At 42.8% G+C, this 21,632-nt stretch overlaps 1 non-coding gene across 1 annotated transcript; it reads right to left on the bottom strand.

The window, feature by feature from the left end:
* Positions 1-18,485: 18,485 nt before the first annotated feature.
* On the bottom strand, positions 18,486-18,568 carry trnas-uga (transfer RNA serine (anticodon UGA)). Its single transcript has one exon. It is a non-coding gene; the product is annotated as a tRNA-Ser (tRNA).
* Positions 18,569-21,632: the final 3,064 nt, after the last annotated feature.

Here is a 21,632-nt window from a genome sequence, read left to right as displayed (position 1 = left end):
AACTGGCAGCAAAATTGTGCGTGTGCACATCCAAACGCACAGTGATCGAGAGGATGTGGACAGCAGTAGTTTTCATTAATTTAAGAATCAGTTGCTCATGTTCCCGTGTTTATCGCAGAGAGGGTGAGAGACCCGAGGAGTAACAAACACACCCACAAAGCAATATCAGGACCTGTGTAGTTCTGTCATAAAAAGCTGCCTGCAGTTGTTCTATTGCAAAGTTGGGTTTCAAACCCACGACGCAATAGAGACTGGATCCTAAACCCAGCACATTAAACCTCTCTGGATTAGCGGTGCTAGAAGAGCACAGCAGATCAGGCAGCATCCGAGGAGCAGTAAAATTGACGTTTCAGGCAAAGGGCCCTCATCAGGAATACAGGGTTTCGCCTGAAACGACGATTTTACTGCTCCTCGGATGCTGCCTGTACTGCTGCGCTATTCAGCACCACTAATCCTGAATCTGGTCTCCAGCATCTGCATTCATTGTTTTTACCTACAATAAACCACTCGGCGACGCTCCCTGACGATAACTAAGCGCCAAAACTGTCAAGACTAATGTGACAGCATCGCTTCACTTCAGGCAATTTCCCCTGGCAATTTCTATGAATACCTTAGCATAATTAAAAAAAAAGTTTACAACGATTTGAAAGGTTTGCACTGTGTGGACATTATTGAGAAGCTGAATATTCTTCGACAGTTTTCCCTGAAGCTTCAGGCCTGAGGGATGTCCTTGGAAAAGTTTACAAAATCATGAGGTAGACGAGCAGAGAACATAGTCAATCTACACTTTTTCAGAAGTCACGTGAGTTTAAAGTGCGATAACATAGGTTTAATGTGAGAGCAGTACAATTTGAAAGGGACCTGAGCGACACTTATTTTTAATACAGACATTTTTGTGCGTGTGGAATAAATTGCCACATTTAGTGGCAGAGTTTGGTGCACACACAATACTTCAATGGCATCTAAATAGATATGCAGACAGGAATTGTTCGGAGAGATAAGGGACAAATATTGGTAAATATGTTTAGATTAGTTACGGTCATCTGTTCAACAGGTGCAAGTTGGATAGGAAGGTTTGCTTCCGTGCTCGACAATTCTGTGACACTCCAGTACCTGACAACAGTTTGAATAGACCACTTGCGAAAACGCATGCTGTTTGTTCCTAAGTCAGCGTATTTGAATTTTATTTTTTTCTTGAGGCGTAATGTTTTGAAATGACACAGAGAGGAATGTTTTCCAGACATTTACAGACAATGCCCATTCTCCTTGATACATTCCCAATGTCTCCTTCAAATAATTTCGTTGAATAAAAAAAAACCTCACAAATCGTGTTATCCCCTTAATTCTCCAGTGGATCCAAAAACTGACAGCTCTTAACGTGGACCAGGTGCAAAACTCAAAAGGCAGAGTCATTATCAGACACACAATCTCATTACTTCTGTCTGTGGGTCAGTGCGAGACGTGTATGTCAAGAACTGCTCACACAAATAACACCGAAGCAATTCCAAACGGAGCTTCCCGACATTCTGGAGATTTAGTGCATTGCCAAGTCACAGAAAGTGCTCAAGTAACATTAAGCAAAACAGAAAATTGTACCATGCAAAGTGAATATTACCAATTATATTCTCGATTAAATTAGGTCAACAATGCGCTGGTGCCTCCATCTGATCGAGCAAGTCAATCTCCAGCCTCCCTCACCAGAACAGTAATGAAGGAAATGAGAGAAATATAACAAAGTTTCACGTTGCGATTGCCCACCTTTTAGTCACACCAACAAAAAACGAGGGAGCAGATTCAGTGTAGGATCTGGCTTCACAACAGCGGTGAAATAAAGACGTCCACTCACTTTCAGGGAAAACTGTGAACAACTCACATTGTCCAGAATATGAATACACAGCGCAGGCTGTTTAGTTCCCATATTCTTCTGCTACCCCGACATTCATACGATAATGTACCTTTCAAAGAGAGAGTTTGTAGCTGTGGAATGACAGTGGCAGCTGTTTCCCCTCGGTCTTACTGCCGCCCTTGGTCGTGTAGGGGCTGCAATTCTCATCTTACACGCGGTAGTTGAGTGTGCAATTCTCTGTTGTGGAAAAGCGGAGTGTTTTGGAGCAGAAAGATGTGAAGTTTGGATGCTTCTGGAGTTCTTGGTGAAAGGTTCGGTGACGCTAGGAAGATGGTTTGCAGACTTTTCCTCCCTTTCTGGGTGACATTCTCAGCGCTGCAGAGGTTCCTGTGAAGCGCTGCTCTCATGTTTTGGTACGAATTCATTTGGTTTCATTCCCGCTGCTTCCGTTTGTTGGGATTGCAGATTGGGTCCAACGGATGGAATCCGTGGATGAGTGCCCTGCTTCCAGGAATTGGCTGGCTGTCTTCTGCTTGCCTTGTCCTATTATTGTTGTGCTATTCTAGTCGAATGTGTGGCCCTTGCCATTTGTACGTATTGCTACGAGGGACTGCTGGACTGACGCCCACACTAATTCTTTGCCAAGAACCAATATCCACCCACCTTCATTCGCAAATGCATGGCACACAAAGTTCGCAACGAGGATTTGCTATGAGGTAATTTTAAAAATCATGCTTCCCTGTGTTAAAAGCAAATTCTGGAAAATGATATCCAGACTCCTCCGAACACTCGGACTTATGACAATACAGAAACCGAGAGCCTCACTCAGACAACAACTCACGAGAAACCAAGGCCCAATACCCCTCATGTGCAGGTCTAACGTGGTTGACGAGATTCCACGCAGGGTCTGCACGAAATTTCGACATAGGAGAAAGAGGCTGACAACTAGAGAGCTGCATTCATAACTTCATCTGGATTGTAAATGCCTCGGACAGCTGTTCCTTGCAGTTATGCACAGAATATTGAATGTCTCTGATTCCAGGGCTTGGAAATCGGATGATATGACCGTCTGCAGCACTGGTTACTTCCTTGTGTGAGGTAACTCCCGATGGAACTCATGTCACACTCTATTGCTCATTGAGAAATACATCCAAAGTTGGAACTTAGAGCAGTATTTCTGTTATCCTTCTGGTGCTGTCCCTGACATGCCCTGTGGCACTGCACTTATTCTGTGTTTCCTGAGGGTTCGGCACATGCTTCCACGATCGTATTATGGGCAGTAATCTGAATTTTCGCTTCAATAACAAGTGTGTGAAGCGGAGGTCCACCATTCTCTATTCTATTTTTCTCTTCTTATGCAGTTGTATTGAACGTATTGCTACGAGGGACTGCTGGACTGACGCCCACACAAATTCTTTGCCAAGAACCAATATCCACCCACCTTATACAGTAAAGGATCAATTCATATTGAAAGATGATATACAGAGGCGTGTGAAATACCGAAGTATTAATGACATTTATGAAATGGTTAGATATTACCTTGATTCAGGAAATAAGGATGTAAAGTCTGTTTGGCTGGAGTTGAGGAACAGTGAGGAATGAACTCACAAGCATGTGTAGTTTACAAGCCCACTCGCAGTAACCAGAAAGCGAAATAAATCGTACAAGGGAAAAAAATGCGTGTGAGTGACAAAAATGGCAATAGCCATGCGTGATCTTAACTTCCCATCCAAAAATCTCTGTTCCATTGTAAAAACGTTTGGAGAAACAAAATCGAAAAAATCCCACATGTCCCATAAAACATCACGAGGGATATCTTGCTAATTGATTACTCTACTGGTCACTTAATTTTCCTATTTTCTTGGAAACCATCTCTTTAATTGTGAGCATCAGAAAAGCCTTTTTTTGCCAGCAAGAAATAAATATGTGATTAACCTTTGTTCGTTTCATGTAGAAGAACACTGAGACTCCTCTGCACCGCACTTCTTTTGCGTTTCTATCGATTTTAACACTAGTGTGTCTTTTGATTCTTCCCAACAAAGTATATGACCTCGCATTCCCTACATGAAACTGCATCTGCCAAGAATACTCCAATTGTTGGAGGGAGTCCTGAGGAACAGAATGTACATGTATTTGGAAAGGCAAGGACTGATTTGGGATTGTTAACATGGCTTTGTGCGTGGGAAATCATGTCTTATAAACTCGATTAATTTTTTTGAAGAAGTAACAAAGAAGATTGATGAGGGCAGAGTAGTAAATGTGATCTATATGGACTTCAGTAAGGCGTTCATTAATGTTCCCCATGGGAGACTGATTGGCAAGGTTAGATCTCATGTAACAGCAGTGGATGTAACACCGTCCCTTGTGGTATGCCGCCAATACCTGGACACCAAGAAGGACATGTTCCAACAACTACAACACTGTTTTCTATTGGGAAGCCAATTACTGATCAAAGGTGCAATGTCTTGCACAGTTGCATTCCTCCGCATTTTGAATAATAGCCTATTGTGGGGAAACTTATCGAACAACTTGCTGAAAACCATATACAGTACATCAACCGGGTTACTGTCATCTACCTGTTTGGTCACTTTGTCAAAAAAGTCAACAATATTCGGTAGGCAAGGCCTACCCTTCGAAAAACCGTGCTGACTGTCCGTGATCAGATTATTCTTTTCGAGATGGTCATAAATCCTATCTATAATAACCTTTTCCAACACGTTACCAACAACTGCAGTGAGACTCACTGATCTGTAATTACCAGGGTTGTATCTACGAAACCTTTTGAACAAGGGAACAACATATGCAATGCTCCATTCCACAGGAACTATTCCTGTAGACAACGATGATTTGACGATCAATTCCAAAGGCTCATCAATCTCTTCCCTTGCTTCCCAGAGGATCCTAGGGCCAATACCATCCGGTCCAGGGGACTTGTCTGTTTTCACACTTTTCAGTATTTCTATCACCTAATCCTTGTGAAGCTCAATATCTACTGCACTAGACACAAGTATCTATGTATCTTCGTCGCCAACATTTTCATTTTCTATCACGAACACTGTCGAAAAATATTTATTTAGTGCTTCCCCATCTCCTCTGACTCAACACAAAACTTCCCACTATTATCCTTGATTGTCACAAATTTAACTCTCGTCATTCTTTTTTTGCTGACATACTTATGGAAAGCCTTAGGATTAACCCTGATCCTATCTGCCAACAACTTCCCATGTCTCCTCCTGGCTCTTCTAAGCTCTCTTTTTAGGTCTTTCCTGATATCGGTGGAACCCTTGAGCGCTCTGAGTTTTGACGTTTTGTCCGAACGTAAGACTTTTGTCCTTCTTGACCAGGCATTCCAGTTCCTTCGTAAACCACGGCTCACGCGTTCTATATCTTGCAGTTTCCTACCCCATTCTACGCTTCCTAAGTCTTAACACATTGCATCGTGATTTCCCTTCCACCAGCTAAATCTTTTCCTCCGTGGAGTACACCTATCCCTTTTCATCACGAAAGTAAACCTGAGAGAATTGTGATAGCTGTCCCCAAAGTGCTCACCTACTTCCAAATCTAAACCCTGGCCAGGCTCGTTACCCAGTACTAAATCGAAAGTGGCTTCTTCCCTTGAAGGCATATCTACATAATGTGTCCTGCACACACTGGACAATAACTGACCCATCTATACTACTCGTACTGTAGTGATCCAGTCAATATTTGGATATTGTCTTGAGTGTTCCAGAGTTTTTCATTGTCCCAGAGTCCAGATGAAGTTTGTATTCCTCACGTACGGGAGCGAGAATGTTTTTCAATATCTCAGATCAGTTCCTGTCCCGAGAACATAAGAGTCAATGTCCCTTCCTCTACTCGGTCCTACAGTTCACACTTCTTCATTCTCCTCAGATTCCATTTCCCAAAGAGTTTCTCAAGATTTCCAAAGCTGGAGCCAAGATTATATGGTTTGCTTCCTAAACATTTTTCCAACTGCCAACTGACAATATTTTCACAGTATCTCGTCACAATCCTCTGACTTGCACCATGTCCAGGGATGAGAAGTCCGGTTTGGTGGAGAGATTCCCTTTGGTTAGTTTAACTTTGGAACAAAGGTGGTTAAGTGGCAATTTCCTGCGGTTGTTTGCAATGATGGGAGAGGGAGCGGTGGGGAATGAGCACTCTGACGAGCAGGAGGAAGTGTTGCCACTGACCAGAGTCAGAGAACAGAGTATAGGGATTAAAGGAATCTAATGAAAAGCAGCACTTCTGCTCAGGACGTTCGATGTGTCGAGCAGTGTATCTGGAAAGAGAAACAGAGATAATGTTTTAAATGTGGAACATTTCTGATGAAGAACTCGAGTTTCCCAAGTCTAATCAAATTACAGGCCTTGTTTGCAAAACAGGATTTCGGATATTTGAATTGTTCCAGCAGGCAAACATCCATTACGCAGGCAACAGGATTCGAACCTACATGGAAAAACCCCAATACATTTTTTATCCATCGCCTTAACAAGTCGGCCATGACTACAGACCGTGCTGCACCCTTGAGCATTGTCCAAATCAGCCGTGATCTCATTGAAAGATGCCGCTGACTTGATGAGTTAAATGCTTCCATCTCCTTTCATACCTTTGCTGTCATTTGTAAGGTGCGAGACACCAATGTAAAAGAAGAAAAGCACAAAGTTAGGAAAAGATATTTGCAGCCAAATTGAGTCAAAATTATTGATTGAAAGGAAAATCACACTTGGCAATTTGCTAGATCTCTTTGCGAACATGACCAGCAGAGGTAATCAAGGGAGCTATTGATCTGAGTATTCTTGGAAATGAAACAAAGGTTAGTGATATATTCATTTCTTTTTCTAGCGAACGGAATGGTCTTTCCTGATGGTTACAATGAAAGAGATGGTTCCCAATAAAAGACTGAGATTAAGTCGTTTGTAGATATACTTCAATGTGATACGATTCACTTTCAGCCCCTAATTACCCCAGAGATGGAGGGGGTGTGTTTCTTTTCTTCACTCTTCAACTCCACAGCATGGAGGTACAGACATGAAACCGCTAGAGATGGAGTTCTTGAATTGGGAACCAGTGACACTAAAAGATCTACTCAAAAGTGGGGACTGCAGATGCTGGAAACATGATTTTAGATCAGAAAATGCTGGAAAAACACAGCAGGTCAGGCAGCATCCGAGGAGCAGGAAAGTTGACGATTCTGGTGCCAGTCTTTCTGCGTTCCGCAAACAATTTTCTTTTTTGGCTCAGATTTCCAGCAATTGCAGCTATTTGTATTATGTTAACATTCATAATGTTTTGGACAAAACCAATGACCTGCTAGCATCGGAAAATCGGCAGAAGTACTGGTACACCGATATGTTAGCTGAACAATACAACCATTCCATGAGCGGGAATACGATCCGGGCCACGTTTCTGAGAGTACCGAATCCTCACAAGTAAATAACAAGACAAGGCGATAGATACTATCGTATTTGGTGTAACTAAAACACCCTTTCTGAACATTTTCGTTGCAGATTATTTTCAACTTTTCTCGAAGATTTACAAAGTAGGAAAAGGCCATTCCGCCTGTGTGCATTGCGGCTAATCAGAGAGTCATCGATTCTCGTCGTAGTTTCCAACTTTGGCCCAAAGTCTCGTGTGTTCTAATGTTCCCAGGGCAAATGTCAATGACTTTATCCTGTGTTCTTAAATGGAACAATAATGGGGCAGAAGTATGAAACTTCCACAACGACTTGTGACTCTTTTGAGGAACTCATGCTCATTTTCGCCCACAAAGGGAGACACACAGAAAGATACCCCCAAACCGACAGAGGTCTCCGTTGTGGTGAGCTGGAATTTGAAATGGACAAGAGAACAAATGCAAAAGCACAGTCCCGGCAGGACTTCACAGCGGAGCGTCAACGTGGACTACGGTTAAAGTGACACAGTCCCCTTGAGCGAGGTAGGACTCGAACCTACAATTATTTAAATCTGAAGTCAGACGCGTTATTCTTCACGCCACTTTCCCAAGAGACGATCTGAAAGTCGGCCGAATGTCGATATGTAATGCCATGGACTTTCACGGAATCAGAATTAAAAAGGTGAACAAGCAGCGAAGATAATCACCAACACTGCTTCACTTCGAAGTTTCCAATTTGTGAAGTAGTGCCTTTCACTGGCAAAGGAGAAACCTTTGTCCTCAGCTGCCTGCTTCAGTGTCGCCTCCTTCTCTGCTGGAAGTTTCCATCGTTTTATTCACAGTCACGACGCGATTTCATGATCCACTCCAGTGAAAACGTGTCATGGTGTCGTCCAAGCAAGACCCTGCCGAAACTCAGCGAGAGACATCTGGTCATTTCGAGGTCAGGATGTGGAATTAGACGAGATGCGTGACACCTTTTATTGGCGCCGCCACTTCACTGCAAATTCGCGGCTCAAAACGAGCCGTTGTTAGCATCAGCTTGATTTGTACCTTCCTGCAGTGCATTTGCTAAACAACATCCGGCCCAGCTGACTATTCTATTTTCACACTCGGCAGTATTTCTAATATCTCTTCCTTGTGAACCTCAATCTCTTCTAGTCGAGACGCAAGTATCTCTGTATCTTCCTCGCCAACATTTTCATTATCTATAGCGAACTCTGTCGAAACATATTTATTTAGTGCTTCCTCTATCTCCTCTGACTCCACACACAACTTCCCACTATTATTCTTGATTGTCCCAAATTTAACTCTCGTCATTCTTTTATTGCTGACATACCTATGGAAAGCCTTAGGGTTAACCCTGATCCTATCTGCCAACAAATTCTCGTGTCTCCTCCTGGCTCTTCTCAGCTCTCTTTTTAGGTCTTTCCTGATATCGGTGGAATCCTCGAGCGCTCTAACTGAGTTTTCACGTTTTGTCCTAACATAAGATTTCTTGTTCTTCTTGACCAGGGATTCCACTTCCTTTGCAAACCACGGCTCACGCGTTCTATATCTTCCTCCCTGTCTGACAGGTACATACTTATCTAGGACACACAGGAGCTTTTCCTTGAATAAGCTCTACATTTTTAATGCGCTCACCCCCTACAGTTTCCTACCCCATTCTACGCTTCCTAAATCTTACCTCATTGCATCCTAAGTTCCCTTCCACCAGCTGAAACTCTTGCTCCGTGGAGGACACCTATCCCTTTCCATCACGAAAGTAAACCTGAGAAAATTGTGATCGCTGTCTCCAAAGTGCTCACCTACTTCCAAATCTAAAACCTGGCCAGGCTCGTTACCCAGTACTAAATCGAAAGTGGCTTCTTCCCTTGAAGGCATGTCTACATATTATGTCAGAAAGCCCTCCTGTACACACTGGACAAAAACTGACCCATCTATAGTACTCGTACTGTAGTGATCCCAGTCAATATTTGGATATTGTCTTGAGTTTTCCAAATTTTTCATTGCCCCAGAGTTCAGATGAAGTTTGTATTCTTCACGTACGGGAGCGAGAATTCTTTCAATGTCTCAGATAAGTTCCTGTGCCGAGAACATCAGAGTCAATGTCCCTTCCTCTACTCGGACTGACAATTTACACTTCTTCATTCTCCTCAGATTCCATTTCCCAAAGATTTTCTCAAGATTTCCAAAGCTGGAGCCTAAATTATATGGTTTGCTTCCTAACCATTTTTCCAACTGCCAACTGACAATATTTTCACAGTATCTCTTCACTCTCCTCTGGCTTGCACCATGTCCAGGGATGAGAAGTCCCGTTTGGAGGAGAGAGTTCCGAGGCTGGTGAGTTTCACTTTGGAACAAAGATGGTTAAGTGGCAATTTCCTGCGGTTGTTTGTAATGATGGGAGAGGGAGCGGTGTGGAATGAGCACTCTGACGCGCAGGAGGAAGTGTTGCCAATGACCAGAGTCAGAGAACAGAGTATAGGGATTAAAGGAATCTAATGAAAAGCAGCACTTCTGCTCAGGACGTTCAATAACAACTGCAGAAACCCGATGTGTCGAGCAGTGTATCTGGAAAGAGAAACATAGATAATGTTTTAAATGTGGAACATTTCTGATGAAGAACTCGAGTTTCCCAAGTCTAATTAAATTACAGGCCTGGTTTGCCAAACAGGCTTTCTGAACTTTGGATTGTTCCAGCAGGAACGCATTCATAACGTAGTCAGTACGATTCGAACTTACACGGGGAAACCCCAATGCATTTTCCTGAACCACTCGGCCATGACTACAAACAACGCAGCATCGTTGAGCATTGACCAAATCAGCCGTGATCTCATTGAAAGATGCCGGTGACTTGATGAGTTAAATGCTTCCATCTCCTTTCATACCTTTGCTGTCATTTGAATGGTGCGAGACACCAATGTAAAAGAAGAAAAGCACAAAGTTAAGAAAAGATATTGCAGCCAAATTGAGTCAAAGTTATTTATTGAAAGGAAAATCACACTTGGCAATTTGCTAGATCTCTTTGCGAACATGACCAGCAGAGGTAATCAAGGGAGCTATTGATCTGAGTATTCTTGGAAATGAAACAAACAAAGGTTAGTGACATATTCTTTTCTTTTTCTGGTGAACGAAATGGTCTTTCCTGATGGTTACAATGAAAGAGATGGTTCCCAATAAAAGACAGAGATTAAGTCGCACGTAGATATACTTCAATGTGATACGAATCACTTTCAGCCCCTAATTACCCCAGAGATGGAGGGGGTGTGTTACTTTTCTTCACTCTTCAACTCCACAGCATGGAGGTACAGACATGAAACCGCTAGAGATGGAGTTCTTTTTCTGGCGAAGGAACTGGTCTTTCCAGATGCTCACAATGACAGAGATTTTTCCCAATTAAAGACGGCAAATAAGTCCCATCTCACGCTGACACCATCGTGAGCGCTGCTGTTTCACAATGCCACAGAGTCAGGGTCAATTCCCGCCTCAAGCAACTGAATGTGTGGTGTTTGCACATTCTGCCCGTGGCTGCGTGCGCTTGCTCTGGTTTTCTCCCACAGTCCAAAAATGTACCGGTTAGTTGAAATGTCCGTGCTAAATTGACGGGGTCAAAGGAGAGGAATGCATTTGGGTTGGGGCGGGTCGGTGTGAAGTTGCTGGGTCGAAGGGCCTGTTTGCACATTGTAAGTATTCTAATCTACAGTAATGAATGACTAAGGTACGGCGCACGTTTTTCGATGGGGCATATATGACTTTTTGATTGTTTTTCTTCAAAGTTTCTTTACAATTCAAACGGGAGAGGAAGAAGGGAAATGAATGTCCCCCATAATTCTTGCCTTCTTTTATCATTCACAGGCGGTATTTTTTCCTGTACTTTATTTTACACTGTGGTTACTGTTAGTGTTCTTGTAAGCCACACCGGCTGGTTTCCTCTTCCCTCAATGTTCCTCATCTCTACCCAAACACACTTTCCATCCTTATCTCCTGAATCAAAGTAATCTCTAACCATTGCATAATTGCCATGGAAACTGGGCTTTTCACACGCCTGTGTATGTCATTTCCCAATATTAATTGATCGTTTACTGTGTTGCAGTTGCGCACGAAAAGAGGAAAACAAAAAGTGGCCGCTGGTCCTGGGTTTCAAACGCACATAGTTGCACCAGACTCTGCCACTAAATGTGGCAATTCATTCCACACACACAAAAGTTCTGTATGAAAAACATGTGTCCCTCACATTTCTTTTAAATGTTTCCTCTCTCACATTAAATGTTTGCTATGTAGATTTGAACTCGTGTGTCTTGTGAAGAAGTCCTCCCTAACTATGCATTCTGTCTGTCTTCCTCGTGATTGTATTAGCTTCTGTGAGGCCATATCTAAGCCCTGAAACTCCTGGGAATCTGATGAAGCCTATTCAGTTTCGTTCTTCTGTCCAAGCACGGCGAACCTTGCAAATCCTTGTAAAGGTTTTCAAAACAAACACCTGCAAAATTGTGTCCAGCTGCAGCACTTGTTTGACCGCAGAAGTCTGCGCAATGAACTCGAAATAGTAGACCAAATATCAAAAAAAGAAGCCATAATGCCGCGAATACACCACCCGCAAGCGCATCAAGTCCTACTAGAATATGCTATATTACTGCTCTCAACATCAGTGGAGAACGGAACAAAGCACATTCTGCAGATGTCAACCTGTTATGACGTAGTTTGTAAAGTCAGAAATATGATTAGGTAAAAAGTGGGATGAAAGCGGAATATCGGAAGTCTGAAAAAAGCAATTGCGTGCTTTGCTTTGAAGAAGGTTGGCAGTGATGAAAATGGAAATTAACTACAGTGAGGGGGGCTTAATTAATACTCAGAATCGTTTTAACACACAGGGAAGCAATTCTTTTTGCTGGGTTTCCGTTCTGCCATTTTATAATCACGACTGCTGTCGGGTTTGGTTTCCATTCCAGGCTTAGGTGACTGCCTGATGGAAGTTTGCACATTCGCCCAATTTCTGTGTGGTAGCTCTGGATTGATGTCACATTCTAAACATTTGCAGGTTATTTGGATTCGCCATTGAATGCACATGGTTACAGGTTCAGTGATGTGGAGAGTGTCTGGATAGGACGTACTTCAGAGGATTTTTGTGAACTGACATAGACAGAGTGGGGTTAGTCTGCTGTTTCCTGTTTGAGATACATGGACAGAGAGGGGTCAGGGTATTCTTCCCTGAGGGAGAGACATTGACAGAGTTGGATTAGTTGCTCTTACCTGTGTCAGTCACGCAGATACAGTAGGGTCAGTCTGCCATTCCCTGGGCGAATTTCTTTCACAGAGTGGTGACAGTATGCTCTTCCCTGCCTGAATGAAACAGAAAGAGCGGGGTCAGTATTCTCTTCCCTCGACAATTTATGTTGACAGTCTGGCTTCCCTCTGCTCTTCTCTGGCGAGTTTCATTGGTAGAGTGGGGTTAGTGTTCATTCATTGGGTGAGTGCCATAGACAGAATGGGATCAGTCTGCTCGTCCCTGAGTGAATTACATTTATAGAGTGGGGTCAGACCTCTCTTCAGAGAATGACTTATATTGACCGTGTGGGATCAGTCTGCTGAGTTAAACTGAGAGTGTGGGGTCAGTCTGCCCTTCCCCTCGATGAGTAATACTGACTAAGTGGCGTCAGTTTGCTCTTCCCTCCGTGAGTTACATTGACAGAGTGGCATCAGTCTACTCTTTCCTGTGCGAGATACATTGTCAGAGTGGCGTCAGTCTGCTTTTCACGGAGCGAGTTATTTGGACAGTGTGGGATCAGTCTGCTCTCCCCTGGGTGAGTTGAATTGACAGAATGGCATCAGTCTGCAATATCCGAGTTGTGTTAAAGTGATCGCGTGAGGTCAGAGTGTCCTTCCCTGGTTGAGTCACATTGACAGATTGGGCTTCATCTGCTCTACCCTGGGAGAGTCATATTAACAGAATGGGGTCAGTCTGCTCCTTTCTGGGTGAGTAATATCACAGAGTCCACTCAGTCTGTTCTTCCCTGGGTGAGCTACGTTAAGAGAGTGGTGTCAGTCTGCTCCTCCACGGGCGTGTTACTTTCTCAGAATCGTGACAGTCTGCTCTTCTCTATCTGAGTTTAACAGCAAGTATGGTTTCATTACTGTCTTCGCTGGATGATTCACATCGACAGAATGGAAGAAGTCTTCTCTTCTCTGAGTGAGTTACTTTGACAGAGTGGGGTCAGGCTCGTCTCCCTGCTTGTGTTTCATTGACAGAATCAGATCAGCCTGCTGTTTCCTGGATGAGTGACAGAGACAGAATGGGTACAGCCTGCTCTTCTCTGAGTGGTGTCACTCTGCTATTTGCTGGATGAGTGACATAGAAAGGTTTGGGTCAGTCTGCTCTTCCCTGGATGACTAACATTGACAGAGTGGCGTCAGTCTACTCTTCCCTGGGTGAGTTACATTAACAGAGTGCAGTCAGGCCATAATTTCCTCGTTGAGTTACATTGATCGTGTGATGTCAGACTTCTGTCCCCTGTTTGAGTTACATTGACAGAGTGGGGTCCATCTGCTCTTCCCTGGGTGAGTTACATTAGCAGTTTAGGTTCGGTCTGCTTTCCGCAATCCAGGAACTCCATCTCTAACGGTTTCCTGTCAGGACCTCCATACTAAGAATTTGAGGAGTTAACAAAAGTAATTCGACCCCTACATCTTTGTGATAATTAGGGATGGGCAGTGAATCTTATCTCATTGAAAGACAACTGTGTCCCAGAAATGCATTTCTAATAATTGCATGTTCTATTTAGATACTGCAAGTGTTCGGGAATAAATTGAGGAGAAGTGCAGGGTAGAATAATTAACGTCAAATACAAGATGTGAGTGTGGAGCTGATGGTGCAAGGCTCAGTGTCAGTGCTATTGGTTCAGCATTTATTGCTCACTGTTCGCAATGACTCACATACCACTGCTGTCAATTCACAACAATGAGCCTGTTCATCTTGGTTTGAAAATCCCTGCGTGTGTATTAACGTGGTTAATGGGATGCGAGAGGGATGAGCACATCTCTTTATTCTGTCAGTTTAAACAGACGAAATTATCTGTTGGATGCCAATGCAAGAGGATACTGTCTTTTTCTGTGCCTTTTTAGTGGGGCATGCTCAGCATTGAAATGTCTGTTTTTGCAAAAGCAGAGTTTGATTGCCATTCATACTGAGCAACATTAATACAGAAAACGCGTTTTCGAATTCCTGTGATCAAGTGGTTCAGGCATTGCAAATATTGACGAGAAATCTGGCTCTTAACGTGGCGCCATGGCTTAGCTGGTGAAAGCAGCTCCCATCACACTGGTGCCTGCTCATTGTATTGAAAGCTCGGTATTTTTCGCAAGTATTGTGTTGTTGATCGAGAAACTCAGTGTCCTGTTTCAATTGTTGTACATTCTGATTTCGCGTTCCGGCTTCATTTTCCTGGTTTAAATCCATTAGTGTAGGTTGCTCTTTTTAACTACTATTTTAACCTGGAGATTCTTCCACAGTTCCACAAGCACTTCTGCTTCTCATCCTCTTATTCTCATTCCTTCATTCCCAGTTTTGTGGAAATTAAGTGGTGAGGCAGGAGACACTGCATCATTCCCGGGAAATGTTGTGGTAATGGCACTGACACCACGACATGATCACCCTCATTCTCTGCTGTCACCATTCATTCGTTGTACACCATCAGTAAATGCATCGTTGTTCTTCTTCAGCTTTCAGGTAATTACTTTCTTTTTCTGTTGGATAAGGAAATCAACTTTAACTTCGAAAGGGTCTTTAGATTTTGAGGAAGAAATGTCTCCTTGCCTCAGGTCGAAGTGACTGACGCATTATCCAGAGAATGTGAGACGACTTCGACCGACTCCAGCCAGGCGTCAGAAAGCCTCTCAGCAGTTCGAATCTCAAACTGTCTCTGAATGTCAGGCTTTTCAAGAGCAGAAATGGGAAATGAGGGATATGGACAGCCAGAGAGTCGGAGAATGTGAAAAAGGCCCAGGAGGATACAGAGACAAATATAGAAAAAACAAAGACACATATTGAGGCAGACACTGAAAGAAACAATTCTCCATTCAGCGTGACTGCTAAATAACGGAAAGCAAAAGGAAATGTAGCCATTAAAACATAGCGTTCCACCAGCTCAGGAAAATGAATGTAGCATGACAGTTGATTAAGTCCTTTTAAGATTGTAAATTCGATGTTTGTAAGCTCAAGAGTGATTTTGATAAATATCCTGATTCAACAGGTGAGATTATCATTTTCCCAACAGTATAATCTAGAAATCTATAACTAAACTGTTTCCTGTCCATCTTAAGAAAAAAAAAAACCTTGTTTCTCTCCACAGATGTTGCCGTTGTAGCGGGTTTCTCTATCAATTCTCGTTTTTAGTTCATATTTCCAAAACCTGTATCTTTTTGATTTTTGATAAGCATTAACAGGTTCGGACCAGTGGTAAGAAATACTGGTACCACGATATATTTGCACAATAAAACATGCATTCCCTGTCCGAGAATAGAACCAACACTATTGCGGTTAGAGTTCCAAATCCTAACTACGAGATTAAAAGGAATGAAGACAGACGCTCTTGCACTTAATCTCAATGAAATGGATTTTCCATTTCATTTCTGATCAGTTCCACTGCAGATTGGTTTCTACTCGTATTCAAGTTTTGCAGAATGGAAAATCCAATTTGGCCCATGGTGCAGTCTGGTTTAAAGACATTCATCGATTCTATTCCCAGTTTCCAGCTTTGGTCCATAACCTTATGTGTTCTGATGTTTCCAGTGCAAATGGCAGTGAGGTTCTCGCTTTGATCTTAGATGACACAACAATGGGATTGAAGTTTGACATACTCACACTGTGTTATTACCCACGTCGTGTCTACCACAGAAAGAGACACACAGACACATTCCCCGAGAATCGCAATAACGTCATATTCCCAGGCACCAAAATAAGCCCTAAGTTCATCTGTCTATACTCCATGCATTAAAGTCGATGCTTTTCAGGCCACCAGTTCTTTTGCATTCATATGCTCTCTGCCAACTCTTCCCATTATTAATGCTATCTTCCAGATTCTTAGCATTTCCAGTTTCCACCTCACTGCCGACTTGTTTAATCTTGTGGTTCCCAGCCCCCTGCCACATTAGTATAAAACCTCCCCAACAGCAGTAGCAAAAACTCCCGAAAGGACCTACGTTCCCGTCTGGTTCAGATGTAGATCGTCAATTTTCTTATAGTTCCACATTCCCCAGAACTGGTCACAAAATCCAACAAATCTTAAACCTGCCCTGTAGCACCATTCCTCAACTCACGTGTTCACCGTGCCGGTTTTTTAATTCATTTCTACGGTGGCAGTCACATGGCACCGGCAGTAATCCCGAGGTTACTACCTTTGATGTCCTCCTCTTTAATTTCTCTCCTATCTCCCTGAATTCTCCCTGCAGGTCCTCATCTCGTTTTTTTTCGTTGGTGCCTGTATGCACCAAGACAACTGGCTGTTCACGATCCTCTTTTCGAATGCTCTTCAGCCGATGGGCGACATCCCTGGCCTGAGCACCTGGAAAGCAACGTAACTCTCCAGAATTGCTGATACTCCACAGTGAGTCCACCCGCAGCTTCAGAAGACGTTTTGGAGTCGAAATAGAAACTGTGTTTTCTCTCGGAAGACAGACGTAGCTTTTTTTCTGTTCTCTTATAAATTGATCTTCTTCTGATCTTTGCAAGTGAAATAGGGTGCCTTGCTATTGCTCGCTTTTCATTTCAAAATCAAGAGAAAGATGAAGGAGACAATATCAAAGAACACAAAGTACTGAGTTGTTAAGATAATTTTTGCAGCAATGGTGGAAATGAAGGTCAAATTAAGATAACGGTTCAAGAACATTTAGTCTCGAAGTGGTATGTGACTTTACTTCCAAATATATGTTTCCATTCTTCCAGTACATCTTTTTGACTCCCAGAAAACATTGATTGTTTTCTGTATTCACTTTGTTTCGCGATATCTCTCTTCTGGTTGACCAGGGACAATTTGAATTTGCATCTGCATTGAATAAGATTTCGCTCTTTCTTTGGAGAAACAAACCTGTGCATTATGTAACACTTATTATGCTGATGGCTAAGAAGTTCAAAATGAATTACGGTTTATGGATCGTGAGCAAGAATGAAGTGATTCACTTGCGAACAGATGTCACCACGCCCTATTCCTACATCGGGCCTGAACGGTCCATTGGCAGAGTCTGCAGAAAGGAAATGTCTAAGTGAACTAGTCCTTTGTTCAGCGTGATTTGATATCAATGGTATGCTGTTTTGGTGCATAAATGTGTCAACATCTCTGACGTTAGAGTCAAAATTTAAGTCACACCTACTCCATGGAGTGTCTTCTCATATCGGAACATGCTGACATGAAAACATCTAGCTCTGATAGCAAAGGTTTTTACGTTAAACTGGGAGTATGTTTAACTAAGCAATTCAGACAGCCAAAATGAATAATTGGCATTTGGTTCTTCAAGCTGAGCTCTTCACACCAACTGCTCCAACAAAGGCCGTGGATAAGATCAAAATCGACTATTTTGGTCAATTTTAGCCTCAACAACAACCTATTGTTCTGAACAATGCTACACCACAAGCAGAGAGCTAAGTCTGATTTTCATCGTTAATTTTCAATTTCAGTTCTTAATGCACAGTTTCTTACGAATGTGGACAGCAGAAGACCGTTAACATTCCATTTCTAATATTTCCAGAAAATTCTACTCCGCTGATATCGCCTTGCATTATTACACCTCAAGCCAGGAACCTGGATCAGTCGAGTTCCTTTCCACACATGGAGTTGCTTTTTCTAATTCATTGACTGCTGATATAATAGATTATTGGCCTTGAGAGTCGGCTGTAAATTAGGTAGTATTGTCTCAGCTTGACTTTCAACTGATCCTAAAAAAAATCATCACCTGCAGGTAAATGTATTGCATTGCTTCTTCTATTGCTTAATTCCACCCCCACTCCCCCCCCCCCGCCGCCGCCCCACCCGCGAACATCCAAATTTCAAGATAGTTCGACAAATGTTTTGAAACTGATTTGTGTTGGAAGTTGGTGGCTTTTTGTGTCTCGACATATAATTTATTCAATTAGACGTCTTGAAATTACTTCGGATTCTTCACAGTTGAAAATTTGCTTTCGATTGAATGCAAAGCTCAAGCTCCACGAAATCCAAATTCTGCAAAGGAATTAATGACTTTTGAAAGGTTGAACGCCGTGAGCAGGCTTCGAACCTGCGCAGAGTTAACCCCAAGGGATTTCAAATCCAACGCCTTAACCTCTCGGCCATCACAGCTTCAGCCGAGTTGGCAATTTTCATAGTAAAAGAACTGAATTCATGAAATACGTAATTTGTTTGAAGAACAAATTGTCAAGACCCAAAGATTTCGCCAAATCCTTTGCAGAGATCCAGACGAGTGTTACCTGAGCAGATTGACAGACTTTCACCGCAAACTAGATCCTGACACAGCTGAAGTTGCAGGAATAATTCTTTGTTGAATTGTAGAGTCACGGATGTACACCCCACGAAGAGAGGATCATTGTCTCACTGCGTCCGATCGATTTTGACTCAATTGCTCATCATCTGGTGCCAAAGTAGATATTCTGTTGTGTTTTAATATTCATCGAAATATGGTATTAGGAATATTGATGCTAAGTCCATAAACACTAGCTACATTCGTAAAAAAAAAAATCGGAATTAGAAAGAATGCATAACCAATTTGCAGGAATGGATCCAGCAACTGATCCGTAAGTTCTGACATCAGGTAATGGACTTGTGAGCACAAGAGAGGAAGATTGACGGAAGATTTGGAACTTGAAATCGTCTTGACGGAATTATTTGCAAAGTTTTTGCGATTGTTCTAGAGTCATCAAGTCCTTGAACAATACAACATGGACAGTGGCCCTTCTTTCCAACTTGACCATGGTGGACAGTTATCCGAAATTAATAGGCCCCATTTGCCAACATTTGGCTCACATACCTATAAACCGTGTTGCTCATATATCCATCCAGATGCCGTTAAATGTTACAGTTGTACCAGTCTCCACCAATTTCTCTGGCAGCTCATTCTGCACACGACTGAAAACGTTGCCCCTGACGTCCCTTTTAAATCATTACCAACTAATTTTAAAACGATGTTTTCTAAATTTTGACTTCCTCACCAGCAGGAAAACACCTTGACGAGTCAACCTATCCATGTCCCTCATGATTTAATAAATAGCAAGGATTTGACTTTATCATACTTGTCAGGAGGGAAATGTGTGGAGATTATTTATCGAAGGTTTGAAGTAGAAAGTCTGATGTACAGATTTTTAGAATTGCATCTTGGAGAAGTTTTTAATAAGTCATTGATGTCTAGTAGCATTTGTAGAAGTCTGTTGTGAAAACCGCAGAAGGATTTCAGGGCATGAGAACGAAGCATTATTTCCAACGTATTGTGGCTCAGTTCTACCGCACTTGGACTACAGTATGAGGAATTATAATCCTCAATTTATGAAAGATACTAATGCCATATGAGGAATACCATGAATGGTGATTAGTCTTAATGTCATGGATGAACGTTAGTCCTGTGAATTGAAATTGGGCAAATCCGGTCTTTTTTTAACAGTTTCAAAACAAGAGAGGCAATCTCATTGAGAGTTGCAAATTATTTGAAGAAATAAAGAGTGTGGTGCAATTCAATTTTGTTCCCTCATTGGTGAATCTAGAAGCAGGAGAGGACAATTTTAAAATGAAGCATTGTGATTTATGACCAGGATGTGAACTATTGATTTTTGTCTTAGCCTTGAGAAGTCTCGCTATTCAGCACTACAGTGAGCCTTGGATATTTGGTCTTTGAATGCATCACTATCGGCCTGACCCGCCGACACTTACTGCATCACTATAGACCTGACCCCTCACACTTACCCCCTTAATATCAGCGTGAACCCCTCAAACTTACTGCATCACTACCCATTTGGCGCCCTCACATTTACTGCGCCACTTTCACTTCGAGACCCTCATTTTGACTGTGTCACTATCAGCCTGACTGCCAAACACTTACTTTGTCACTATCAGTCACGCCCTTACACTTCCTATGTTACTATTAACCTGACTCCTTACACTTATTGCGTCATTGTCAGCCTGACTCCATCACACTTATTATGTAAGTACCAGACTGACGCCTCACACTTACCGTATCACTACAACACTGCTTCCTAAAACTTACTATGTCACTATCACCTTGACCCTCTCACATTTACTGCTCCACAATCACACTGACCACCTCACACCTACTGCTTCACTATGAGCTTCAACACTCACACTGACAGCGTCACTAACAGCCTGACCCCCTCATGCTTACTGCGTTGGTATCTCTCTGATCCCCTCAGAATTACTGCGTCACAATCACTCTGAGCCCCTCATACTTAATGCGTCACTATCCCTCTGGCACCCTCATACTTCCTGCATCACTCACACCCTGACACATGCTCACCTACTGCATCCCTATCAGCCAAACCCCACGCACTAACGGCGTCACTCTCTCTCTAACCTGCTCACACTTAATGCATCACCATTACCTTGACACTCTCTCACTTAGTGCATCAATATCAGCCTGACCCCCTCACGCTTACTGCATCACTACTAGCCTGATCCCTTCAAATGTACTGTGTCACTATCAGACTGACCCACTCATACTTACAGCATCACTATCACCTTGACTCCCCAAACGTAGTGCGTCCAGATCACACTGAACCTTTCACTCTTCTTGCGTCACCTTCAGCCAGACCCTGCACACTATCACTCTGACCTCCTCATACTTGCTGCATCACTCTAACTCTATCCTACTCACACCGTTTGTGTCACTATCACCCTGACAACTCATACTCACTGCACCACTATTATCCTGACTCCATCACAATTAGTATATCATTATCAGCCTTACCTCTTACACTTACTGTGTCACTCTCAACCTGTCCCCTCACATTTCATGTGTCACTCTCAATCTGACACCCTCAAAGTGTCTGCGTCACTGTCACCCCGAACACGTCACACTTACTGCATGGGTGTCTACCTGAAACCTCACGCTTATTGCGTCACTATCATCCTGAGCTGCTCACACTTACTGTGTCACTAGCACAACAACACTCTTATCTTTCCTGCATCACTGTCGGCCTGACACCTCACACGTTCTGCATCACTATTAGCCTGACCCGCTCACACGTTTTGCGTCACTACTACCCTGACCCCCTCACAATTGCTGTGTCGCTTTCACGCTGATCAAGCTCACAATTACAGCATCACTACCAACCTGACCCCTTCACACTTTCTCTGTCCTTATCACCCTGACCCTTTCACACATAATGCGTCACTGTCACAC

This window comes from Chiloscyllium punctatum, chromosome 17 (genome assembly GCF_047496795.1).
Source record: "Chiloscyllium punctatum isolate Juve2018m chromosome 17, sChiPun1.3, whole genome shotgun sequence".
Taxonomy (NCBI): Eukaryota; Metazoa; Chordata; class Chondrichthyes; order Orectolobiformes; family Hemiscylliidae; genus Chiloscyllium; species Chiloscyllium punctatum.
The sequence above is the reverse complement of the archived record's forward strand: the minus strand, read 5'-3'. Positions and strand labels throughout refer to the sequence as shown.